Source organism: Mustela nivalis (assembly GCF_964662115.1).
Source record: "Mustela nivalis genome assembly, chromosome: 13".
Taxonomy (NCBI): Eukaryota; Metazoa; Chordata; class Mammalia; order Carnivora; family Mustelidae; genus Mustela; species Mustela nivalis.
The window spans coordinates 83,677,642-83,695,790 of record NC_139032.1 but is presented as its reverse complement, the minus strand read 5'-3'; the positions used below and the strand labels follow the sequence as shown (position 1 = coordinate 83,695,790).

General features: G+C 41.0%; 1 protein-coding gene across 8 annotated transcripts in view; it reads left to right on the top strand.

Moving 5' to 3' along the window:
* Window positions 1-18,149, top strand: part of SCAI (suppressor of cancer cell invasion) — a 143,147-nt gene that overhangs the window by 28,398 nt on the left and 96,600 nt on the right. The window contains exon 2 of one of the 8 annotated variants that reach the window (XM_082695542.1): window positions 15,386-15,412. The exons of the other annotated variants lie outside the window; for them this stretch is intronic. The gene's annotated coding sequence lies outside the window, so the exon portion shown is untranslated. The remainder of the gene's footprint in view (window positions 1-15,385; window positions 15,413-18,149) is intronic. 8 annotated transcript variants of the gene reach the window in all.

The window sequence follows — 18,149 nt, the reverse complement described above, 5'->3', positions numbered from 1 at the left end:
TTATTTATTTATTTGACAGAGAGAGATCACAAGTAGAGAGGCAGGCAGAGAGAGAGAGAGAGAGAAAGAAGCAGGCTCCCTGCTGAGCAGAGAGCCCGATGCAGGACTCGATCCCAGGACCCTGAGATCATGACCTAAGCCAAAGGCAGCGGCTTAACCCACTGAGCCACCCAGGTGCCCAAGGGACTTTTTTTTTTTTTTAAGATTTTAATTTATTTGAGAGAGAGAGAGGCAAGGGGAGAAGTAGGCTCTCCGCTCAGCAGGGAGCCCAATGTGAGACTTGATCCCAGAACCCTGGGATCACTACCTGAGTCTCAGGCAGATGCTTAACCAACTGAGCCAACCAGATACCCCTAGCTTTAAGGGACTTTTAAGGAACATCTATTTGGATTCCTTTATTTTGTGGCTAGGAGAAACAAGGCAGGTACAGTTGAAATATGAGTAACTTGCCCAGTGTCATGAAGGAGGGTAAGAACACTTGTTGCACTGGGGAAATGGAGTCTGGTTTACTAAGTTACTTGAAATTTCAAATATATGGTGATGACCTTGCTTTTCTTGCCACCTCATGGCTTCTAAATGTTGGTGTATCAGCTTTTGGTTCACTACCAGCAAAGGAAAAACTGTCAAAGCGGGGCACCTGGGTGGCTTAGTGGATTAAGCCACTGCCTTCAGCTCAGGTCATGATCTCAGGGTCCTGGGATCCAGCCCTGCATCGGGCTCTCTGCTCAGTGGGGAGCCTGCTTCCCCCTCTCTCTGTCTGCCTCTCTGCCTACTTGTGATCTCTCTGTCAAACGAATGAATAAAATTAAAAACAAAACAAAACAAAAACTGTCAAAGCCCTTTGAAAACCATTATTATTCAGAAAACAAAAACAGTATTGACAGTTTAAATCAAATAAGAATAGTTTTAGGTTCTTTATTTATTTATTTATTTATTTATTTATTTATTTATTTGACAGAGAGAAATCACAAGTAGATGGAGAGGCAGGCAGAGAGAGAGAGAGAGGGAAGCAGGCTCCCTGCTGAGCAGAGAGCCCAAGGCGGGACTCGATCCCAGGACTCTGAGATCATGACCTGAGCCAAAGGCAGCGGTTTAACCCACTGAGCCACCCAGGTGCCCCAGTTTTAGGTTCTTTAAATTGAGAGAAGGTTATTTAAGAAATCATAAGCTTTCTAGGCTGCTTCTACTTAACATGCTCTCTTCCATTATGAGTGTCCCTTGACATTCACAGATAGGTTTTAAACTAATGTCAGGAAACACTACAAGGGATAGAGATGGTCCTGTAATTTCAGTTGAGGAGGTCTTTGTGAGTGATTTAAAATGTTTTCTAGGGCAGGACTGAAAATCCGTCTGGTTCACTTCTGGGCCATAGAATGTTGATAATAATTATTGTAAAAATGCATACAGTTTATAACAACATTAAGGAACTTTCTGAAGACAAAAAATGTGCCACTTAATGTGAGAAAAATTTCTTCTTACAGTGAAGTTTTTTATTCATTTTTATTTTGTTAAAATTTTTTAAAAAGATTTTATTTATTTATTTGACAGAGAGAGATCACAAGTAGGCAGAGAGGCAGGCAGAGAGAGAGCGGGAAGCAGACTCCCCACTAAGCAGAGAGCCCGATGCAGGACTTGACCCCAGGACCCTGGGATCATGACCTGAGCCGAACTCAGTGGCTTTAACTCACTGAGCCACCCAGGCGCCCCTATTTTGTTAAATTTTTTATTAAGTAGGCTCCACACTGGGCTTGGAACCCAGTATGTGGCTTGAACTCATGACCCAGAGATCAAGACCTGGACTGAGATCAAGAGGTGGGCGTTTAACCAACTGAACCACCCAGGTGCCCCCAGAGAAGTATTATTTTGGGCTCAGACTGCAGCTGCATTATAGCCCATCTAGCAGAGGCAGCATCAAATCACAGTTAAGAGCTCCAGCTTTGCGCCTTGCTCTGGACTGTCCAGCAGGTTCCCTCACTTGCGTATGTCTCATTTTCTTTGACTGTAAAGTACTGTATCCTTCATGTACTTTGTTTTGAGGATTACATGAATACTTGTGAATTGCTTAGATTAGTGCTTCCCATGGTAAGTACTCTGCAGATGTTAGCTCTTATTATTACTGTCATAACATGCGAAGCTCTTAGAATCTGGCTTAGTCAGTATTCAGTAAATGTTAGTTCTTACTGTTCTTAGGAGGTTTTAGTTTGTATGTAATAGGCTTTAGGTTCTTGAAGTAAATTCAGCGGTTTAAACTAGCATTTTCCAAAGTGTAAAGCCGTAATTCAGTATTCTGCAAACCACTCTCACAGTGGTAAGTATTTTCTTCCCATTCTTAGTCTTTTGTAAAATACTTTACCCGTCCCTTATCTCTGGAGACAACCCAGAAGTCCCATCTAGTCAGCACTGGGCGGAAGGTCTTGACTGTTGTGATCGTCTCTGTGTCAGACCTGATGTAGTCTCCGCGTTGCTTTCTGACTGTGGTTCTCTCTGAGCTCATCCCCCACTCGCAGTGCTGAGGGCTGGGGCAGGGACGGGATGACGGCAGGAGACAGTCCCCTTCTCCTCGTCTTCTGTCTTCCTTCCCTCACCTTTTCATCCCTTTGTCTCCCTTGTCCTTTCCTTCCCTTTTGCTTCCGCATTTACTATTTCCGTCACTGTTTTAAGTTCTGATAGGAAATCTATCTCTTCTACTCATTTTCTTTTCTTGGGTCAATCATTTTCCTTTTAAGCTTACCCTTTTATATTTTATCTTTGAGTTCTTAGTTCATGGAGTTCATTTTTTTCTTCTTTTCTCTTTTTTATTTTTATTTTTTTTAAAGATTTTATTTTATTTATTTGACAGAGAGAAATCACAAGTAGATGGAGAGGCAGGCAGAGAGAGAGAGAGGGAAGCAGGCTCCCTGCCGAGCAGAGAGCCCGATGCGGGATTCGATCCCAGGACCCTGAGATCATGACCTGAGCCGAAGGCAGCGGCTTAACCCACTGAGCCACCCAGGCGCCCTCTCTCTTTTTTAAAGATTTTATTTTATTCATTTGTCGGAGGGAGACACAGCTAGAGAGGGAACACAAGCAGGGGGAGTGGGAGAGGGAGAAGCAGGCTTCCAGCTGGGCAGGGAGCCCAATGTGGGGCTCGATCCCAGGACCCTGGGATCATGACCTGAATTGAAGGCAGATGCTTAATGACTGAGCCACCAGGAGCCTCAAGTTCATTCTTTTCTTAATTTTCTTGATTTACTCCACGAATGAGAAGAAATGTACGTGGGTTATGTACTTTTCATCTGTATGTTGAATATTACATTTCTTAGCCTATTTTTATATTTTACATAATTTTGTATTGGTCTCAAATCTAACATTCCACTCTTTTAATAGATTAAAATTCTGTTTCTGTCACTTGCTCCTTTTTAGACTTTCTGCATTTTATTTTATCATTTGAGACTTAATTTTCTTATTTTTAAAAGGTACTTCATAAGATCTTCTTCCCAATGTTATTATAAATTTAGATTAACTTGCTTAAAAATGATGCAATTCCATATGCATTTACATTTCTTTTGACATTAAAAAAGCAGAAAAGGTTAAGGCTAAAAATAAAAAGAGTGATAGAGAACAGAATAGCTGATCAGAGATTTAATAAAATTTTGATGATAGAAACTTGATAGAGGAAAAAGTAACTGACATAGTAGGACAGAGAAATGTTATTACCCTTTAGGTAATATCTTTAGGACCTGAAGATGTGGTGCCTATAAGAAGCACACTAATTCTCTCCACAAATTTCTCAAGTGGCACCAGGTACTTCAGAGGTGGGAGTGAGACGTTGAACTGAAAATGGGGCATTGGTTCAAAGTCTCTTGACTGAAATGTTGAATCTCCAGGTCCGCTGCCTTATACTGTGCAGCCAGACAACTACCTGCCCTCCACCCCTCTATTATTCAGAAATCAAATGTGACCAGGGGTGGGGGCCTCTGAATTGGAGAGATTTCAGGCTGGAGTGACACATGGGATGGGAAATGGGGACTAGCTGTATAGTGAACAGTGGACCTACAACCTCTCACTTCATCTCCAAATATACTGTGGCTCCTGACCACTGGGACCAGATTTGTGTGGCTAATTCAGGAGATTGAAGGTTGTTTTTTAGAGAAACTGAAGAAAACTCAAAGAAAATACTTTCTCATACTGACATTTAAGGCTCTCTAATGAAAGAGCTATTTCCTGTAGGGAAGCTCTCTGATTGAAAACACTGTCTATACACCAGGGATGCCATTCGCATCTTTCAGGGCCTCATTCTTAAATAGTAACAGACAATTACTAAGGATCACGAGACAGGAAAAAACCTTCAACATGAACAACAGAGTCCAAAGTGAACACATTGCATGGAAGGATCTGGTGGAAATAGAGGTAGGGTAGGGCTCAGAGTAAAGATATGAAATGAAAAAATAATGGGGCACCTAGACAGTTGGTTAAGTGTCCAACTCTTGGTTTTAGGTCAGGTTGTGGTCTTGGGGTCCTGGGGTCAAGCCCCGTTTTGGGGCTTTCTCATAGAGAAAAGGACTTACAAAATGAGAACTGGATTCTTTGAAGAAGGAATGATTTAGAAATGAAAAAACTTTGGGATATATGTAACTGTGGCAGCTCAAATTAAAACAAATCAGAACCAAATATTTTTTAAAAAATGGTTAGAACCAAGTGAAGTTGAAGAAATCTCCCAGAAACTAGAAGGAAAAGACGGTGTAGAAAGTAAGAGAAAAACGGCTTTTTGAAGAAGACATGGTTGTGGCTACAGTGGAACTTCGTCAGGCCTGCTTCTGCTCCCGACTCCTCGGCTGTTCACTCTTCTTGAGGAACAAGTTGGTCAGGAAGCCATGCCATGGCCATGGCTTTTAGATTACTTATTTGTTTATATTTTAGGATTTATTTATTTTAGAGAGAATGTGTGCAAGCAGTGGGGAGGGGCAGAGAGAAAGGGAGAATCCCAAGCAGACTCCCCACTGAGCATGGAGCCTGAGGTGGTGCTCAACCCAACGACCCCATGGTCATGACCCCAGCCAAAATCAAGAGCTGGATGCCCAGCCAACTGTGCAACCCAGGCACCCCATGTCCATGGCTTTAAAAAACGCCTGAAGGACACCCATGGAACCACAGGTTGTGACTCACTGAATTAGAATGACTCTAACCAGCCATAGCATAAAACCTTTGAGGCAGTTGTGTGCTGATTTGATCAGAGGTACGAAGGAAAAGAATCTCAGGGTGCAAAGATCAGTTCAGATGCCTGTCAAGACTGAGAAGCACGACCAGGAAAACTCCTTGTGGTGACTATTCTAAGACGTGGGATCATTTTCAGATGAGGACCCAGAAGGAATGCGTTGATTGGCACCATCCTTCTGAGTTGGTTATGTAGATGACTTCCCTTGGTATTGAGCCAGGAGTTCAGGTTGAAGTCGCTGTTGCACTTGTTTGATTCAACCCTTTTAATAAATTGATTATCAGTTGTTAGAAGAAAAGAAAGAAGAGATGAGACACAAAGTTAATTGAGGAGGTCCAATGACAGACTAATGGATACTGAAAAGACAGCCCACAGAATGTTGGGAATTGATTTGCAATCATATATCTGATAAGGGACTTCAACCCAGAATGTAAAAAAACCAAACCAAACCAAACAACCCCTCAACTATACAAAAGCAAATAACTCAACTTATAAATGACCAAAGGATCTGAATAGACATTTCTCTAAGGAAGATACATAAATGGCCAATAAGCTTATGAGAAGTTGCTCAACATCATTATTTATTAGGGAATGCAGATCAAAACAACAATGAGATACTACATCATGCCCATGGCCGTGATTTGTAATAAAAGAGAAAGACAGTTTCAAGTGTTGATGAGGACATGAAGAACCCTCATTACATTGCAGGTGGGACTGTAAAATGATGTATTCACTTTAGCAAACAGTTTGGTAATTCTGTAAATAAACTTGAGAGCAAGGAGTTACCACATGACCCAGCAATTCCATTTCTTTTTTTTTTTTTTAAGATTTTTATTTATTTATTCGACAGAGAGAGATCACAAGTAGGCAGAGAGGAAGGCAGAGAGAGAGGAGGAAGCAAGCTCCCTGCTGAGCAGAGAGCCCGATGCGGGACTCGATCCCAGGACCCTGAGATCATGACCTGAGCTGAAGGCAGCGGCTTAACCCACTGAGCCACCCAGGCGCCCAGCAATTCCATTTCTATGTATACACTCAACAAAATGAAAACATATGTTCATGCAAAAACTTGTACAGATTTTCAAGGCAGTGTTAGTCATAATAGCCAAAAAACAAATGGAAACAACCCAATTGTTTATCGCCTGATATTTGGGCAAATGTGGTGTGGTATATCCATACAGTCAACTATTATGCAGTCATAAAAGAAATTAACTACTGATACATGCTTCACCATTGATCAATCTTCAAAAGAAACATGATGTTGGGAGTGATTCCCCGCATTGGGCTTTCTGCTCAGCAGGGAGCCTGCTTCCCCCTCTCTCTCTGCCTGCCTCTGCCTACTTGTGATCTCTCTGTCAAATAAATAAATAAAATCTTAAAAAAAAAAAAAAAAAAGGAAACATGATGTTAAGTAAAGGAAGCCAGTCACAAAAGTCCATATACTATATGATTCCATTTAAATGAAATACCCCGTAGAGGCAAATCCATGTAGACAAAAGAGATTAATGGTTGCCAGGGTAGGCGGAAATGGGGAGTGACTGTGGATGGATATGAGATTTCTTTTTGGGGTGATGAAAATGTTCTGGAATTAGATAGTGGTGACTGATGTAGAATTTTTGGGAACATACTAAAAACCCCTGAGTTACACACTTTTTTTTTTTTTTTTAAGATTATTAAGTTCATTTACTTAGAGCAAGTGAGAGAGAGAGAGCACAAGCTAGTGGAGAGGGGCATAGGAGAAAGAGAAGGAGAAACAGACTCCCAGCTGAGCAGGGAGCCCAGTGATGAGGAGGGAGCCTGAGGGAGCCTGACATGGGACTCAATTCCAGGACTTTGGGATCATGAGCTGAACTGAAGGCAGATGCTTAACCAACTGAGCCACTCAGGTGCCCCTGAGGTACACACTTGAAAGAGGTTATACACTTTATGGCACGTGAGTTGTATCTCAACTAAGCTGTTATTTAAAAATCCTGTGTGTTATGAATTGCTTACTCTAATGACTAATAAGAGATTATTTTGTGATAAAATATGAATTGGAATCATAAAGTAATTAACCATCTCCAGATTGGGTGATGACTGAGAAACAGTTGAGAAAAAAAATTGCATGAGTCTCCAGCAGACACCAAGTAAAACTTGGGACTTATGTGGTAGCTACTGTATAGCCAAACACAGGGTAATATTTTTGTTGTTTAGGCTAAATTTTGGGAGGTATGACATCTTGATATAAACTTGAAAGTGATTGTTAGTTTGAAATGTGTATTTTATTCTTGTAACAGGTTTATACTTAGGCAGGTTAAAACGATTGTAGGGGTACCTGGGTGGCTCAGTGGATTAAAGCCTCTGCCTTTAGCTCAGGTCATGATCTCAGGGTCCTGGGATCGAGCCCTGCATCGGGCTCTCGGCTCAGAAGGGAGCCTGCTTCCTCCACTCCCCACTCTGTTTGCCTGCCTCTCTGCCCACTTGTGATACTTGTAATCTCTCTTTCTCTCTGTGTCAGATAAATAAATAAAATCTTAAAAAAAAGAAAACAATGATTGTAAAACTAGAAGGTGACAAAGTAGAAACTGTCCCTTTAGTTCCAGTTCATTGTCAAATCCTTCACCAAACCCATAGAACTGTTTTGGCCATAAATGGCCTCCCTTGTTGCCTAGATAGTAGATGATGTTTTGGGAAACAACATGAATTACTTTCAAAAAAGTGTTTGGTGGTTTTGCCAGATTGGTTTAGGTCAGTATTTTCATCTTATACTTGTCATTTGCTGTTTTTGATGAATATCTGTTTTAAAAAATAATTGAGCCATGACCTGGGTTTTTAGAAGTGTACCAACGGTACTATGGTAATTTTATATAAACATTTCCCTGGCTTTATCAGCTTTCATTTATTGCTAGTCTGTGCTAGATTTTAATGTGATAATGGAGGTCAGAAGTTATACTCATGTGATTATCCACTCTGCAGTTTCCTTTAATCATTTAAAAACAGATGTAATTTTGCAGTGTGATTTGACCCAAGAGGTTATGTTATTTGAAGTAATACTAAAGCCCTCCTAACTTTGTGAAGATGGATGCTCAGCTGGTTCATTCGGGAAAACATTTCACAAAGGGCCAATTAAACATTTGTGTCAGCTCTAGTTGGTAGCTTCTTCGAGATAATTATCTTAAAGCAATTTTAGCTTTATGTTGTAACAAATAGTGCAAAGAATTTCTGTTAAAGTATACTGCTAGAAACTTCATTTTGCAGCATTTGTGAATTTTTTGTTTGTTTTTCATTTAATGTGTTGAGAGCTGGCAAAGACGATCTGACAGGCAGAATTAGAAATCTTTTGAGGGTAGTGGTGACGTGTTTGGATTCCAAAGCCTAGAGCCTAGAGGAAGTGATGGCAAGAGTAGAACTGTAAACCTCAAAATGCCAGTAACTTCAGATGCATTCAAGACTTTTCTCCCTAAGATTTGGAGTTAACTCTTTGAAAGTAGTTACAGCCAGGTGATGCGTGTACCTCATACTAGAGATTCTGTTTTTCCAGTTACTTCCACCAGATGGATTTTAATACATACGGAAGAATATGATGTCAACTCTTTTGTACTTTAGATTAGAATGATTTTGTCCTCTTGTCTGCCTGAAGAGTCCATTGGAATCTCTCCTTAGTGACCAGCTTTATTTTTTTCATTGTATTTTCTAAGTGTCCATTTCTACTTACGGTAATAATCCTGGTAGGATGCATATTACCAGCTGTATATGAAGGTGTAGCTATATGGAGCATAAAATTAGACATGCTTCCTGCCTTTGGCTCACAATCTAAATTTAGTAGGCGAGAATCTCCTTTCCTAGATGTCATTAAAAATAGAAGATACCCATCTGTCTGGAATGGTTTAGATACAATTCTGCCTACAGGCTTGGAGATGAACTATATAATGATGACTCTCTTTTAGTCCTAGAATTCTTGGAAAAATATCTTCTTTAATACAGAGGCCAAGAGTGTACACAGCTTACAGTTTTGACCTTAAATGATCCTGTAAGTTTGTGAAAATCAGGAAGATCTAAGAGAATTAAACTTTGAGGAGAAATGTAAAAGATAAGATGAAACAGTAGCACTTGGTTAAGAAAATTGGCTCTGAAGTGAAAACCAGTTATGATCTGATACTTAGGATTTGCTAGCTATAAGAGAACTACCGAACTCCTCTGAGATTGTAACTTCATTTATAATGTTGAAATAGTGAGGCTTACTTCATAGAGTTGTTGAGGAGTACGTTAAATTAGTTAGTTTGTAAAGTGCTTTCTTCAGTGTCTGGCGTGCAGAAGGTATTTTTTTGGTGGTAGTTATTATTGTTTATTGTAATAAATTCTGATCCTCCCCCCAAATTCTGCTATCTTGCTCTTAACAGATCTTACTTCGGAACTCAGGATATAATGGGGTCAGAGATAAACAGAGAATTCCTAGGCATTTTTGGAGTGATGGAAATCATTTATAGGAGTACTGAAAGTCACCCCCCAAGGACTGCTTACATTTTGGGGTGACAGAAGACACAGGGAAATAGAGAACACTACCAATGAGGTGAGAAGACAACCGGGAGAGTGTGTCACGTAATTCAAGACATAGGGTACTCCCCAGGTCACAGATTTTCTTCAGAAGTTAATAATAAAAAAAAATAAATAAATAAACAAAACACAAAAACCAAAGTCCACAATAAAACAAACAAAAAGGAAAAAGTTTATTCAAAATATTGTCAACCATAGGTGATGGCAGGTAATGACCAAACCCTGGGGGAACCACTTAACTGGGCAAATGGCAGGTCTTGGTCTTTGAGAGAATAGAGAAATGGCTGTAGACCCAGATTTTATTGGGCAGAAAAATCAATGTGAGGTGAAGAAAAGTAGAGGCCCTAAGTATAAGATGGACTCTTATGAAAATTTAGTTGTATAGAGGAGAGGGATAAACTTAAGAGGGTTGAGAAAGGGTTTGGGTTTGTTTGTTTTGTTTAGGAAAGAAAAAAAATGAGCATGTTTGGAGGCTCAAGGAGAAATTAGACATATTATCCAGTGGGTAATTGCCGGACAGGTTCTGGTATGAGGTGAGTGGGAATGGAATCCAGTGCACAGGAGAGGCTGAGGGGGCAGCTGTTGTTTTGTAGATGAAGAAGAAAGGAGGAAAACAAAGGTTTGAGCTGGGAGGGGACAGCAAGGAAATTTGTTCAATGGCTTCTATTTAAGTGGGGAAGTGGTTAGTGAATTTAGTGAGATAGTAACAGACCAGTAATCTTCAACTGTGGGTGATTTTTGCCTCCTAGGGGATATTTGGCCATGTCTGGAGACATTTTTGATTGTCATAAGTTGGGGAATGTACTTGGAGCATCTAGTGTGTAGAGGACAGGGATGCTGTTGAATGATTTACAGTGCACACAGCAGCTTCCCACCGCAAAGAGCAGTCTGGTCCCCAGTGCTAATAGTGCTGCCCTTGACCTCGATCAGATCATTCCTGCAACGTGATCTTCAACAAAAGCCAAACAGCTTGAATAATGGCTTCACATATCCTTTCTTAGAAAGTCACAGTACATATTTTTGAGGTCTGAAAAATCCTCAGGAGAAAATCTAAACTGTTTAACCAACTGACTTGTTTCTCTTTGTTTTGTAACAACCTTAACACTGAGAAATGCATATAGGAAAAGATGGTACTTTTGATTTCTTGGCTGTATTTTCATCCTTGTATATAAAGCTCATAGCGCAGAAGCTGGCATTTAGTAAACCATCAATAACTGATAGCTGCTATTATTACACTTGTCTCCCCTCCAGCTGTGAAATCCTGGACCACTTCTGACATTTGTTACAAGTTGCAATTTTAAGGTTCATGGAGTCAGTGTGCAAGAGACAAGAGATACCTTTCAGACCCATACAATGCACAAATCTTACATTGGAGTGTGGTGGTTCCCCACAGACTTAAACTGAGAACTACTACATCACCCAACACCTAGTTCTGCTTCTGAGTATATACCCAAAGAAATGGAAAGCAGGGACTTGAGCACATATGTGTACGCATTCTCATGTTAGTAGCATTACTCACGATAGCCAAAATGGGAAACAATCCAAATGTCCACCCTTGGATGAATGGGTGGACAAAACGTGTTTTATATGTATGTATCTATGTATAAATACACACACACACACACACACACAATGTAATATTGTTCGACTGTAAAAGGAGTGAAATTCTGGCACGTTACAAGGATGAACTGTGGAGACATTAACTTAAGTGAAATAAGCCAGACACAAAAGGACACATATTGTCTGCTTCCACTTATTTGAGGCAGCTAGAGTAGCCACATTCATAGCGACAGCAAGTAAAACAGTGATTTCCAGGGTCTCAAAAGGGGGAATAGATTGGGTACAGAGTTACAGTTTGGGAAGATGAAAAATCCTGGACATGGGTGGTGATGATTGTACAGCAGTGTGAATGTACTTAATGCCACTGACCTGTAGATATGCTTAAAAATTGTTAAAATGGTGAATTTTATTCCACGAGTATTTTACCTCCCCCTGCCCCCATCTCACATTAGAATACTTAGCAATCACCACAGAGCAGTCAGGATGCTCCCTGGTGGTTTAGTGGTTAGGATTTGGCCTCTTACCAAGCAGTCAGGAACTTTACTTTTGTTTTTTATAGAACTTCACAAGGGTTAGCAGAGACCAGTTTTAAACCATTGATACCATTCTAATGAGATAGTTAGAATAGACATAAACAACAACAAAAAGTTCATTTATTATATCAGTGATTAATATAAATTTAACACTTCTACCTGACAGGCACATAATTTTCTCATGGGTGGTACTACTCCAGACCATTTCAATGTTCAGGTCCAGGGTAACTGAAAATTCTTATGTTTTATTCAAATAAGAGGTACATACTTGTTCAGAGAGGGGGAAAAAAAGTGATTCTTTTTATAATTCTGTAGGAATGACATCATGGTTAGTTTAATTTGGGGGAGTATCTGCATATATATTTTCTCCCACGTTTTTATATATATTCTTAAAGGATGTTAAAAATATAGCTAGCAATATCAGAAAGAACCCTCATGGAAATGCAGCCACTTCTCTGCATCTCAAGAAAATCCCCTACAAGTAAATCTGTTATTAAAAATTGTCTAAGGGATGCCTGGGTGGCTCAGTCAGTTAAGCTACTGCCTTCACCTCAGGTCATGATCCCAGGGTCCTGGGATTGAGTCCCACATTGGGCCCCCTGCTCAGCTGGAAGCCTGCTTCTCCCTTTCCTTCTGCCGCTCCCCCTGCTTATACTCTCTGGCTCTCTCTCCCTCTCTGTCAAATAAATAAATAAATAAAATCTTTAAAAATTGTCTAAAAATGTTTACATCAAATGCAAGCAACATGGGGGCACACTTATCTAGGGTAATGTTGTTGATTTCTTTAATCTGTGATTTTGCCAATCAAGCAGAAATGGAAAAAGGAGCGAGAGTTTTGATATCGTGGATGTACTTGCTGATTAAGAGATAAGTGCACATACGCACAAACCCAGGAATTATCTTCCTTCTGCTAAAACAACAACAAAACCCTCAGATCTCCAGTGCTAGCCTGTGTAATTGCTTTCGGCATAATAGCTATTACCTCTGACAGACTGAAAGTTTAATAACTAGATTGGAGATTTCCCTTTGCAGTGCACAAATAGGAAAAACACCACCATAGAAGTTCTGTCTCACATCTGACCCTCCTCTGTTTCTTAATTTACCAGCAGTGCAAGTGCATCTCTCTACATGCCTCATCTTAACATCCTTAAATTACGTTACAGATTATTGGCCCACCAGAGTTTTTGATATGTTAACATTGAACAGTTCCAAATGAATATAAAACAATTTTGTCATTCATAGGAGTTTGTCTTTTAAAGGCTTCTGTTTGATTTAATGCACCAGTATCGTCAGTTTGTGGAAAATGAATGTTACATTGCTTTATTAAATCTCTTTTACACTTGTAATCCAGTAAGAGATCGTTTTTACGATTACATTTTCTTTTTTTTTTTTTAAGATTTATTTTATTTATTTATTTTTAAAAAGATTTTATTTACTTATTTGACAGAGAAAGACACAGCGAGAGAGGGAACACAAGCAGGGGGAGTGGGAGAGAGAGAAGCAGGCTCCCCGCCGAGCAGGGAGTCTGATGCAGGGCTCAACCCTAGGACCCTGGGGCCATGACCTGAGCCGAAGGCAGACGCTTAATGACTGAACCCCCAGGTGCCCCTTATTTATTTATTTTAGAGAGAGACAGCATACGCACACAGGGGAAGGGGCAGAAGGAGAGGATCTCAAGTAGACTCCGTGCTGAGTGCGGAGCCCCATGCAGGCTCGATCTCAGACCCCGAGATGATGACCTGAGCTGAAGTCAAGAGTCAGAGCCTCAGCTGACTGAGCCACCCAAGTGCCCCTACTGTTATGTTTTCAATTATGTTCTAAATGTGTTGATAATCTTAAATAATGGTGGTATTGAAATACAGAAATTTTCTATTGCTTGTTGACTGTTATTTTAATTCTTGGAGACTCATGAAACATCTGTAAATAAACTCTTCTTCCTTGAAATATAGGCATAATTCAAGCAACATATCCTTTTTAAATATCCAAAATATACACACATATATATTTTTTAAAGATTTTATTTATTCACTTGAGAGAGAGCATGAGAGGAGAGAGGTCTGCGGGAGAAGCAGACTCCTGCCGAGCAGGGAGCCTGATGCGGGACTCGATCCTGCGACTCCAGGGTCCTGACCTGGACTGAAGGCAGTCAGTCAACCAACCGAGCCACCCAGCATCCCCCCCAAATATATTTTGTCAATAACGAAAGGATATTCCTTGGAAACACCAAATAGCATTAGACTAATAATACACAAACACGTCATTTAATTCTCCTTTATCTTCTGCCTGCCTCCTTAAATCACAAGACTCTAAAGAAGAACATCCTAATTTTTTTTTTTTTTAATATTTTATTTATTTATTTGACAGAGGGAGATCACAAGTAGGCAGAGAGGCAGGCAGAGAGAGAGAGGAGGAAGCAGGCTCCCTGCTGAGCAGAGAGCCCGATGTGGGACTCGATCCCAGGACCCTGAGATCATGACCTGAGCCGAAGGCAGCGGCTTAACCCACTGAGCCACCCAGGCGCCCCAAACATCCTAATTTTTTACATGAGTTTTATGTATATCTTAAATATACTTAGAGTTATATGTTTTGGTGTTAATGTACTGAAAGTTATATATACATATAAAATATATTAATTTTCTTTAGACCTTTAACCCCTTCCAGGAGTTTAAAGATGTAGGGTAAAGAAGATATAATTTACCTATTGTTTAAAAAGATTTATTTATTTATTTGAGGGAGAGATTGTATGAGTGGGGGGTGCACAGAGGGAGAGGAAGAGAAATCCCAAGCAGACTTCGTACTGAGCACAGAGCCTGACTCAGGTCTTGATCCCACAACCCTAACCAAAGCCAAGATTCAGATGCTCAACCAACTGAGCTGCCTGCCTGTCCCTAATTTATCTATTTTTAGTAAATTCTGCCTTGCTTCTTTTTGGTGTTCCTAGAAGTCGATGTGTATATAATCTTTTTTCTTGTTGATGAACAGAACTCTAGGTATGAGTCAATGAAGTTTCTCGTCTTTGTAAATTTCTTCTTCACTGCTCTCCTCCAATAAATAAATAAATAAAATTTCTGTACCCAATGTGGGGCTCGAATGCATGATCCCAAGATCAGGAGTCACATGCTTCTCTGACAGAGCCACCCAGGTGCTGGCTCAAAATGTTTTTAATATCAAAATATTTTTGATATCAAAACTGTTTTTGGTGTTTATTTGGACTTTAAGTTATAGGCAGCCATATACCTGAAAAATATTGAAGTGTGTATATATATATATTCTATAATCATGGAATATGAATTGTTTTGTTTTTTTAATCAATTAACATACAGTGTATTACTACTTTCAGAGGTAGAGTTTAATGATTCATTAGTTGCATATAACACTTAGTGCTTATTACATCTCATGCCCTCCTTAATGCACGTCACCCAGTTACCCCACCCACCTCCCCTCCAACAACCCTCAGTTTGTTTCCTATAGTTAAGAGTCTCTTATGCTTTGTCTCTCTGATTTCATCTTATTTTGTTTTTCCCTCCCTTCCCCTATGCTCCTCTGTTTTGTTTCTTAAATTCCACAGGTCCATGAACCATTTTAAGTGAAAAAGGTGAGGTGCATGGTTTACCTTATAATTCCATTTTTATTTAAAAGAGTCACAGTATATTTGATTTTGCAGAGGACAAGGTTTGGCAAGGTGTACAGGTGTTAACTGTGATGAACCCTGGGGAATGGCATGATACTCACTGGATATATCCACAATGACTACTGTCTCAGGTTTGGGGCCCCAGAAACAGAACATCAGATGGGATTTCACAGGGAAGTGACTTACTAGGAAGAGTTTCAGGGAAACTTGCTAGGGAGTGAAGAAGTGGGACTGGGAAGAGAGAAAAAGGCTAGAGGCCGAGCAAGGATGTAGCAAGGATCAAGCAAAACCTCAAGGAGGCTTCGGCTCAGCTCTGCAGGGGAGTTCTGGAGCTTATTCCTAACAGGTGTCACAATCAAGGACAGAATGAAAAGGTAGAGCCTTTGTCCTCCTAACCCTAACCCTTGAGGACCACCGCTCATGAGGAAGGATGTGTAAATGGCCAGACGTCCTGGCGGTCTGAGGGCGGTCTCCATCGGGAGACCTGCAGATGCTGACCTGGCGAGGGAGAGCACAGGGTTGGGGACAGAGGCAGCCAGAGCACAGACAGCAGTGGGAGCTGTCACCCAAGCTGTAGAGGTTCAACTAGATAGAGGTTTTGGTATTTTCTCAGGTCATAATCAAGTTTGGGAAGTGTGAGGCTGGTGTGGTGGCTCCACGGGGGTCTGGGCTCCTTGTATTTGGTTGCGCTGTTACAGGTTATTGCCCACATGTGCATGGTCCGAGATACTCAGTATTACGTCCACCTTTCCTTGCAAAAAAAGGGGGAAGGTCAGAGGGAAAGGGCACATTGACTCCTCTAAAGTCAAGTTCTGGAAATGCACATCACTTCAGCTCAGATCTCACTGGCCATAACTTAGTTATATGGCCACACCTGGAGGCATGGAAGAATAGATTTTACTGGTTAGCCGTAGGCCTAGTTAAAAATAGAGGACTCTCGTTATGTAACCATTTCTGCAGGAGAAAAGGCGTATCATAGGATGATCTGTTACAGGGATGTTAGTTTTCCACTTTATAAGGATGAAGTTTATTGGTTTGTTTGTTTCTTAGTTTTAACAAGCATGCTCCAGGTCAGGGTCTTCTGGAAGCAGAATTTGAGGTTGAGTTTAGGGTATAGGATGTTGAGAAGTGCTGTTGTGTTTAGTACCTGTGGGAGGGATGGGAAAGAGACAGAATCTGGCAGAAGTTGAGGTACAGCTCTGTTCTGAACAACCGTCCAAGCTGACTCTCTAGAGAGCCTAGAGCCGAAGTGGCCTAAGAGTTGTCCTAGAGTGGTTGGGCTGAAATGGCTGTACCATTATACCCTTCTCTCCATCAGTCACTGGATGGAGGCCGCTTTGGGGGGAGCATGACCTTGGGAAAGGCAGCTCTGCATGATCCCTGAAGGGGTGGCAGCATTCCCAGCAAACAGGACACTATGTCCTTCTTTGAAGGGAGATCTAGGAGACACATACTTCTATCACAACCTGCGTGTGTGTGTGTGTGTGTGTGTGTGTGTGAAAGTAATTAATGCATGTTTATAGATCCATTTATTTTTTTAAAGATTTTATTTATTTATTTATTTATTTTTAAAGATTTTATTTATTTATTTGACACAGAGAGAGAGAGAGATCACGAGTAGGCAGAGAGGCAGGCAGAGAGAAAGGAGGAAGCAGGCTCCCCGCCGAGCAGAAAGCCCGATGTGGGGCTTGATCCCAGGACGCCGAGATCATGACCTGAGCCGAAGGCAGAGGCTTAACCCACTGAACCACCCAGGCGCCCCTATTTATTTATTTATTTTGAAAGAGTGTGTGTGCAAGCGAGAGGAGAGGGAGAGGGAGAGAGAGAAACTTAAGCACACTCTGTCCTGAGCATTGAGCCCTCCACAGGGCTTGATTTCACAACCCATGAGATCATGACCTGAGCCAAAACCAAGAGTCAGATGCAGGATGCCTGGGTGGCTCAGTTGGTTAAGGGTCTGCCTTCAGCTCAGGTCATGATCCCGGGGTCTTGGGATCGAGTCCTGACTTGCGCTCCTTGCTTGGCGGGGCATCTGCTTCTTCCTCTGCTTGACAGTCTCCCTGCTTCTGCTCTCTCTCTCTCTCTGAAAAAGAAATACATAAAAGCCTTAAAAAAGAAAAGAGGTATGATGCTTAAATGACTGAGCCACGCGGGCAGCCCAATATCCATTTATTTTTTATTTTTAAAGTTTTTGTTATTGAAGTATAGTTGACATACAGCATTTATTAGTTTCAGGTGTATAGCATGGTGATTGGATACTTATGTACATTACCCAGTGCTAGCCACAATAAGTGTAGTTTTTAAAATAAAATTTTTAAAAAGATTTTATTTATTTATTTATTTGACAGAGATTACAAGTAGGCAGAGAGGCAGGCAGAGAGAGAGGAGGAAGCAGGCTCCCTGCTGAGCAGAGAGCCTGACACGGGGCTCAATCCCAGAACCCTGGGATCATGACCTGAGCCAAAGGCAGAGGCTTAACCCACTGAGCCACCCAGGTGCCCCTAAAATAAATTTTTTTTTTAAAGATTTTATTTATTTATTTGACAGAGATCACAAGCAGACGGCGAGGCAGGCAGAGAGAGAGATAGAATGAAGCAGGCTCCCCGCTGAGCAGAGAGCCCGACGCGGGGCTCGATTCCAGGACCCCGAGATCACGACCCGAGCTGAAGGCAGCGGCTCAACCCACTGAGCCACCCAGGCG